This window comes from Petaurus breviceps, unplaced genomic scaffold, assembly GCF_028583685.1.
Source record: "Petaurus breviceps papuanus isolate PSGF00001 unplaced genomic scaffold, PetGlider_PUasm1.0 208, whole genome shotgun sequence".
Classification (NCBI taxonomy): Eukaryota; Metazoa; Chordata; class Mammalia; order Diprotodontia; family Petauridae; genus Petaurus; species Petaurus breviceps.
The window spans coordinates 30064138-30072283 of NW_027185852.1; the positions used below are offsets into that span (position 1 = coordinate 30064138).

Here is an 8146-nt window from a genome sequence, read left to right on the forward strand (position 1 = left end):
TGCCTGGTTTCAAGTGCCTTTGAGTGCCTAGAAATCTTCAGCCTAAGGTTGGTGCCTTCCTGAGGCAGCTTGGTATGGAATGGGCAGGGTCATAGGCTGGGTTCTGGTGCTACCTGGCTTCAAGTTCTATCCCTGCCACTTGGTACCCCTGGGACCTGAGAGATTCTGTTTTCTCCTCTGACACACAGTTCTGACCATCCTTGCCCTCCCTCCCAAAGCATATTCTTAGGAAATTACTCGAGGAGAAAGAGCCATTACTTCTTTCTAGGTATCAGTTCCTTCTTGGGTTTTTCTTGGTATAGAGGTGGGGGCTGGAAAGAGGCCTGAAATCCTGCTTTGGGGCTTGCAAGCTCTCCCCACCAGACATAACCCTCACAGGAACCCTGTGAGAGGGGTACCCTGGGCAGCTGCCAGAGAAGCCTTGAGTTTCTCTTTAAGGCAGGGGATCCTGATCTTTCTTGTGTCATATACCCCTTTGATAGGCCAGAGGGCGAAGTCTGTGGACCCCTCCTCAGAGGAATGTTTTTAAATGCTATATATACAATACAGATAATTACAAAGGAAACCAATTATAGTAAAAGACAACTAGAAGAAATTTAAACCAAAACAAAAAAAAAATCAAGCTCACTTACCCCCAAGCTAAGAACTCTGCCTTAAGGGATTGTCCACTTAAGGGGCTTTTGGATTCTTTCCTGAGGGCACACTTGGGGTGAGGGCTGAGTCCATCCTCACACCGAGGTCACCCTCTCTTTTGTCCTCTCTTTTTGGTGGAGAAGAGAGGGCCTTGGCCATGCCCTCAGAGGATGTGGGGTGGGTAGACTGACCCTCCTCTGGCTAATCTCCAGATGTTCCCTGTCCTTCCTAAAATTCAGCCTCCTGAACCGAGCAGACTCAATATGTATAGTCTGACTAGGGGTGGGTAAGAAAGGGATTTCCTTCTTATGGTTTCTTCTCATGGGCTTCCTTGGTCACCCCATCATGCTGCTAGTGAACTTGTGGTCAGTCCACTAAAACCCCCCCAGATCTCTTCCCTGTAAACTACTCACTATGTGCCCCTTATCCTGTGCTTGTGATGCTGAATGTTTGTACCCAAGTGTAAATCTCTACATTTATCCCTGCTGGGCTTTGTCTCTTAAGACTCTCATATAACAGTTACTTGTGTACTCTTGCATTAAGTTAGAAGCTGCTGAGGGCAGGAGCTTAATGTTTAATACTTGATGGTGGTCTTTATAGACTGGGACTCCTTGTCCCAATTCCAACCTTTGCTGATTGATCATGCTCCCCTAGCTAGGGGTACCCCTGGAGATATTGGGCTATCTTGTTAATGCTATTGGCCTGAGCCCCCATTCTGGTGGTTCTTCCAATATTAATCATCAGTTTTCCCTTCAATGTCTTCTAATCATTGTCAATTAATACTTCCTAAGTGTCACTGGTACCACTAATTAGCACCTCAATATCAGTTTGGCAATTATCATCAAGTAGTTTTTACCAAAAAATTTCACCCAGAATTAGCTAGAAGTACAAAAACTTCCCCCCAACTAGGGGACACACTCCTCCATGTACTGCCTCAGTCCTTAGGGAATGAAAGCTGGAAAATGCATGGGATTTGCAGTCACAGGATATGGGCTCAAATCTAGGCTCGACCATTTACTACTGGGTCACCTCACTAGGCCTCAGTTTCCTCATCTGCAAAATGAAAGGTTTGGACTAGACTTTCAGGGTCCCCTTTCAGCTCTAAATATATGATCTCTATGACCTGCCTTTGAGGAGATTTGGGGAGATGGCTGAAGGGACAGATCTTGTGTGTTAACCTTTTTCCATCCACTTTTACTATGTTCAGTAAACTGGGGCCACACTATGTTGACTATCTGAGTTCCATGGCTACGGGGGTGGGGTGGGGGTGGTAACATAGAGACAAGATTCCAGATGTAGGGTAGGGACTCCAGAGCCATATATTCAATATTCATGATATTTTGAGCAGTTTTCCATATCATCCACTGGATAAATTCTGAACCTTGTTACCATGCTTGAGGCTATGGGCCGTGGAGTTGGGAATAAGCTAGCCAGTTATAAGCCAAGCATCCTCTTGTGACCAGAGATTTGTTCAGTGCTGACTCTTTGTGACCCTATTTCGGGTTTTCTTGGTGAAGATATTGGAGTAGTTTGTCATTTCCTTCTCCAGCTCATTTTACAGATGAGGAAACTGAAGCAAGGGTTAAGTGACTTCTCTAGGGTCACACAGCTAGTAAGTAGCTGAGTTGGATTTGAACTTGGGGCTTCCTGACTCTATCCATTGGGCCAGCCAGTGGCTGGCTGCTCAGCCAGAGGAGTACTGTAACACTTTGGTATACTGTCCCACTCATATAACAGAAAAGGTATGTGGTGATTACTTCACTGGTGACTCAAAGGAGAGTGCCACCTGCTACATAGTGGATAGTAAACCTGTTTGCTGGATAATTAATATAGTTACATGCTTCCATCACATAGACTTAAGAAGTCAGTCCAGGAGCCATTTTGTATTGCCTATATGACAGCGTCTTTCTGGTGTCTCAGGTGTCACATGGGGGACACACAAGATACCATATGAGAAAAGCACTTTTTAAACAGTTAAGTCACCAAAAGCATGAAATATTTTTATTTGCAGAGACCTGAATGATACTGCTATATGGGGTGACCACCTGTAGCGGCAAGCACCCCAAGCATGTCCTCAGGATTTGCTGCTACCACAGGTTCTTGGATCTGCTTTGATAAAGGAAAGCAACTCAAAATGGGTTAACAAGCTTACTTTAATCAGTCAGACATATATCATTTACCTTGTTCAGGGGAAAAAGGTCAACACCCCGAACTTCAAAGTATACAGGCAAAATTATCAAGACAGAAACAGATCAAGTAGACAGATTTCCAAACTGTCCAGCCATTACATCCATACCCAATCAACATCTGGGTTTTTCAAAGGGGTGGGGGGGCTCCAGACAACAGCTTCCCAGAATTCATATCAAATCACAGAACACTTCTCAAAGTGAGCCCCCAAAACAAAGCCTCACATCAGGGCTTATATAGCCTTCTCCTGGCTTAGAGAATGTAACAACCTTTTGGATCCACTGGCCAATCAAAAAGTATCAACTGAAAAACAAGCCTCCCTCCCCAGGCTCCAGGTGCACTTTAGCCTAGGGGCAGGGAAGATCTTTAAATTTGCATTTCCATTACACCACCTCTTAACAGTTCCAGGTGACTTAATTCAGAGCCACCTGTGTCTAGGAAGGTCTAGAGTAAAGATACATGTATATGGATGGAAAGGTTCTGGACTCAGGCAACCTCTGTAAACAATTTATGACTTTGGACCAAGTGCTGACCACCTTTGGGCTTCCTTTTCCTCTCTGCCACCTCCCCCCCTGTAATGGGAATGCAAATTTGGAAGATCTTCCCTGCCCCTAGGCTAAAATACACCTGAAGCCTGGGGAGGGAGGCTTGTTTTTCAGTAGATGCTTCTTGATTGGCCAGTGACCTGAATAATACTATTGGCCAAGGTTGTTACATTCTCTGAGCCAGGAGAAGGCTATATAAGCCCTGATGTGTAGCTTTGTTTTGGGACTCACTTTGAGAAGTGTTCTGTGATTTGATCTGAATTCTGGGAAGCCGTTCTTAAGAGTCCCCCGGCTTTGAAAAACCCAGATGTTGACTGGGTATGGATGTAATGGCTGGACAGTTTGGAAAGCTGTCTACTTGATCTGTTTCTGTCTTGATAATACTGTCTGTATATTCTGAAGTTCGGGGTGCTGACCTTTCCTCCTGAACAAGGTAAATGATATATGGTCTGACTGATTAAAGTAAGCTTGTTAACCCATTTTGAGTTGCTTTCCTTTATCAAAGCAGATCCAAGAACCTGTGTGAGCAGCCACCCTGGGGATGCTTGGGGTGCATGCTGCTACCCCCCCCATTAGAACGTGAGCTCCTTGAGGGCAGGGTCCGTGGTTTTTGCCTTTCTTTGTATTACTAGTCAGTAAGAGCTTCATACATGCTTGTTGTTTGACTAGATGATCTCCAAGGGCTGGTCTGACTCCAAGGTTGGCTCACACTATGACTTCCAGCCCAGCTGACATATGTTCCAGATTCACAGCTGGGAAAAGTCACTAAGTCCATGAGGTTGCTCCATTTCGGACAGATCTGCCATTCCTCAACAGCAGGGGAAACATCAACATCAAATTCACATGTGTTTACAGATTATGCCTCACACAATTAATGAAAGTTTTCTTTTCCCAGTTCTCTTGGAAGCATTAAACAAATACTGGGAATCTGGTTACAGCTTTGTGATGAGTCCATTAGGCCATTCCTGGGCTTGGGAACAAAACTAACAAGACATCAGTGTTTGAGGGCTGGCATTTAGTTGATGGATTGGGCTTTCTCCCCCCTTCCCTTTTTTTTTTTTTATCCTTGATCCAACAATCTGAAAACTGATTCCTTTCCCACTGACTAGTCCTCAACCAACTGGTGCTTAGGGAATTACTGTGGGATGACAGGGTGGGCTCCAGGTCATGGTAAAAGGTCAGGTCCACAGTCAAAGACCCTTGGGTCTATGAGAACTTTCTGGCTACAGGCAAAGAAAGCCTCCTTCCTAGGACCCTGAGGGAATAAGGAATATGAAATAATCATGTAAAGCAGAAACCTATAGAGACATTTATTTCATTAATTGTCTGGGAAAGTTAATGGGTTTCATACTGATGCTAGCAGAGGTCTGAGACAGAGGCCAGGCTTAGCCCAGGTCTGATCTGCAGGGCTGGCCAGGTGTTGAAGCAGGGGACCCTCCAGGTGACCACAGCTTTGGAGGCCTTTCCTAGAGCCTGTAATGTTGAAAATAAAGCAAAGTACAGTACCATGGAGAAAATTCAGAAATGAAAACTGGGCTCCTTGTTTTACTATTTACACATAAATTATTTCATAGGCAGTGAGGCTTCATGGAGATTGCTAGAGAGCTGGGCTTGAGTCCAGCCTCCCTGTTACTGAAAGCTTAACCTCTCTGGGCTTCCTGTTTTCCCCCCTGTTCTCTTCTGTGCATTTTTTTTTGTCAACCCTTTTCCCTCATCCAAGTATTCTCTACCACCACAAAAAGCCAACAAAAAACCAAACCACATCAAACATGCAAGGTTTATTGGGAAGGAAGCTTGCTAACTACCAAGTTTCATTATTAAGCACTACGGAAATGTGAGCTGTCATTATTATTTTCATATCACATATGAGTCAAGATTAAGAAATGAGTCCAAGGGCTTATGAGAAAAATTGAAGCCTCAACCTTTTATACCATGTACAATTTCTTTATGAAGAAAATCCAGGTATCTATACATATAAATATCAGATATATCAGCACTTAACTGTAGTCTGCAAGGGCAGAGGGTGTGTGTGTGTGTGTGTGTGTGTGTGTGTGTGTGTGACATAGTATTATATGGACTTTCTTGAAATGGAGGTTTGGTGCATATTTTGAATCCTGTCTTATGTTCTTCTGTGCCTTTTTTTCCCTTTTCTTATTTTGTATTTGTTTCAATATTTAAGTTTGAAATATGTTACTTTTCCTTTTCTTATTGTGTATTTAAGTTTCAGTAATAAAAATGTAATTGGGAAATATTTAATACAATAAATGAAAATATAATAAAAAGGAAGAAAATCCAGGGGTTTTAGACATGGAAAATCCCCAAATAACATCACAAAAAATGAAATTGACTATATTACCAATATGGTAACATTCCAAATCAGCTATGTGTGTGCAATCAGACTAGCTAATTGTTAGAGCCAAGATCAAAATTAGCCCCAACCTAGAAGAATAAAAATGAGAAGATATAGTGTGCTGCAAAACAGCTTCAACTCAAACCTATTTGAATAAGCATATTGACACTGAAAAATGAGAAGGGAATAAAGGAACAGAAATTGGAATAGATTATCAATGTTTCCCTAAGGAAGTTTAATTGATTTATGTAAATCAATCACCATGAAGAAGAAGCTCGATGATTTGAGAAACTAATGCAGCAAGTAAAAACATTTGCTCTTCCCCATTAAGAGAGGGCATCTCGGTGGCACAGTGGATAGAGCATTGGCCCTGGAGTCAAGAAGGACCCGAGTTCAAATCTGGCTTCACTTACGAGCTGTGTGACCTGGGTAAGTCACTCCTCTGTAAAATAAGCTGGAGAAGGAAATGGCAAATCACTCCTGAATCTTTCCCAAGAAAATCCCAAGTTGAGTCAGGAAAAGTCAGACATGACTGAACAACAACATACCCATCAAGAAAATCTGGCATACAGGGATAAAACAGAATATAAACTCATTTGGAAAATCTTATAGAGGAGGACAGTAGAAGATTATGAATCATATCACCTAACAAAAGAGTGAGAAGAGATGGAGGGAAAATGGATTTCTAGAAGCTTCGGGAGTGACCCAGTTCAGCTAGACTTCCTTAAGAACATTTGAAAAGTAGAAAAGATCTGTCTATATTACTATAACCAACTGTTTTCTTCATCAGGAATTGTGGAGCCCCCACATTGGGACTCTAATATAGTCCTTTGTGTGCTACATACATAAAGAAGTAGAAGGAGCATTACCAGACTTATTCTCTAGAGAAATCAAAGAAAGAAGAAAGACTGATAAGTACAAAGTCATTTATATTGGCTCTTTTTGTGGTGGCAAAGAACTGGAAATTGGGGCGATGCCCATCAGTTAGGGAATGGATGAAAAAGTTATGGTATATGAATGTTATAGAATATTATTTTACTATGAGAAATAGTGAAGGGGATGGTTTCAGAGAAGCCTGGAAGGATTTGTAGAAACCGGAGCCAGAGGGGAGTGAGCAGAACCAGAAGTGATACAATAACAAGAAGGCAAAGAAGAACATCTTGTAAAGACTTCAGAACGCTGACCACATCCAGAAGACTGATGGTAAAGTCCGCTAAGAAACCTCAGCTGGCTGAGTGGCAGACAGGGGCCCTCTGAAGTGGGTGGGCAGTGGGAGTGCTATGGCATGGGGAAAGACCCAGGCCAGTTGCCACCTGGTGGACAAATTGGTAAAGTGATGTCTGGCACTCATGTGGTCTTACACATGGGACATAAGCTGCTCAAGATGAGGCAGTGCCCCGATGGTCACCAGGGACAGCCACCGAGTGCCCACAAACAGCTTATACTTGCTGTGTTGCTTACATGGAGTGTGGCTTGTTAGATGGGCCCTGCAAAGGGGTATTCTGGCTGCTCTGGAAGCCAGGGGTGGGAGATGGAGCAAAGGCAGAGGATCTTCCTCAGTGCCTAGCACAGAGTGGGTGTTCAGTGAAGGTTGGAGGAAACAAGAAAGGACCCGGAGTGGGGCAAAATCCTCCTCCTTCCTCCTCCTCTTCCTCCTCCTCTCCCTTCTTCTCTTCCTCCCACCTTCCCCATCTTCCTCCTCCTTCCACCTCCGCTGTCCTCCTCCTCTCCCTCCTCCTCCCTCCTCCACTTCCCCCGTTCCCCCTCCTCCTCCTCAGGGACGGGCCAGCCTGAACCCTACCCCACCCCCGGGGGTTTCCTCTGGACCATCAGTGGCTGGCTACCAGGCTACCTTGCCTGGAGATGCTGCGGTGAGCGGCTGCCTCGGAACACAGCGCGCTCCCCGTACGGGCGGTGATTGCACTGCCGCCCCGCAAAGCGGTGGCTTCCACGACTGCAGCGTGGGATGGGGGGGCAGGCAGGAACTACCCAACTCTGCAGCTGCTTCCCCCGGGCCTGGACGATTTGGCTCTCGGCAGCTCGGAAGGTCGCTGCAGGCTGCCCTCCGCGGCTCGGCCGGGGCTCCAAGGGTCAGCTCCCCCTGCACCTCCCCCTGCCTGGGGGCTGGAGGATCCTCTGTTCGGCTCTCACTTAGTTTGGGCTGGTCCTCTCTCCTGGCTCCGCCCCCAGCCGATCGAGGTGCATGGATTGGACTTTCCGAGCAAGCGCCGTAGCCGCGTGTTCGCCATTGGGCTGTCAGACTGGCGTGCGACTGGAGGCTGAGGCTGAGGCGGAGGTAAGGCTGGGGCCGGTCTGTGTGTGCTGGCCCAGGGGCTCAGAGAGCCCGAGGGGGAGTGCCGGGGGGAGGGGGAGCCCCGAGTCTCTGAGAGAGAGAGAGAGAGAGAGAGAGAGAGAGAGAGAGAGAGAGAGA

The 8146-nt window shown here is 45.6% G+C and overlaps 1 protein-coding gene across 1 annotated transcript in view; it reads left to right on the top strand.

Annotated features, from left to right (window-relative positions):
• The first annotated feature begins 7919 nt into the window (after positions 1-7919).
• Positions 7920-8146, top strand: part of LOC138165408 (translation initiation factor eIF2B subunit gamma-like) — a 91020-nt gene continuing 90793 nt past the window's right edge. Inside the window, exon 1 of the mRNA XM_069093736.1 lies at positions 7920-8011. The gene's annotated coding sequence lies outside the window, so the exon portion shown is untranslated. The remainder of the gene's footprint in view (positions 8012-8146) is intronic.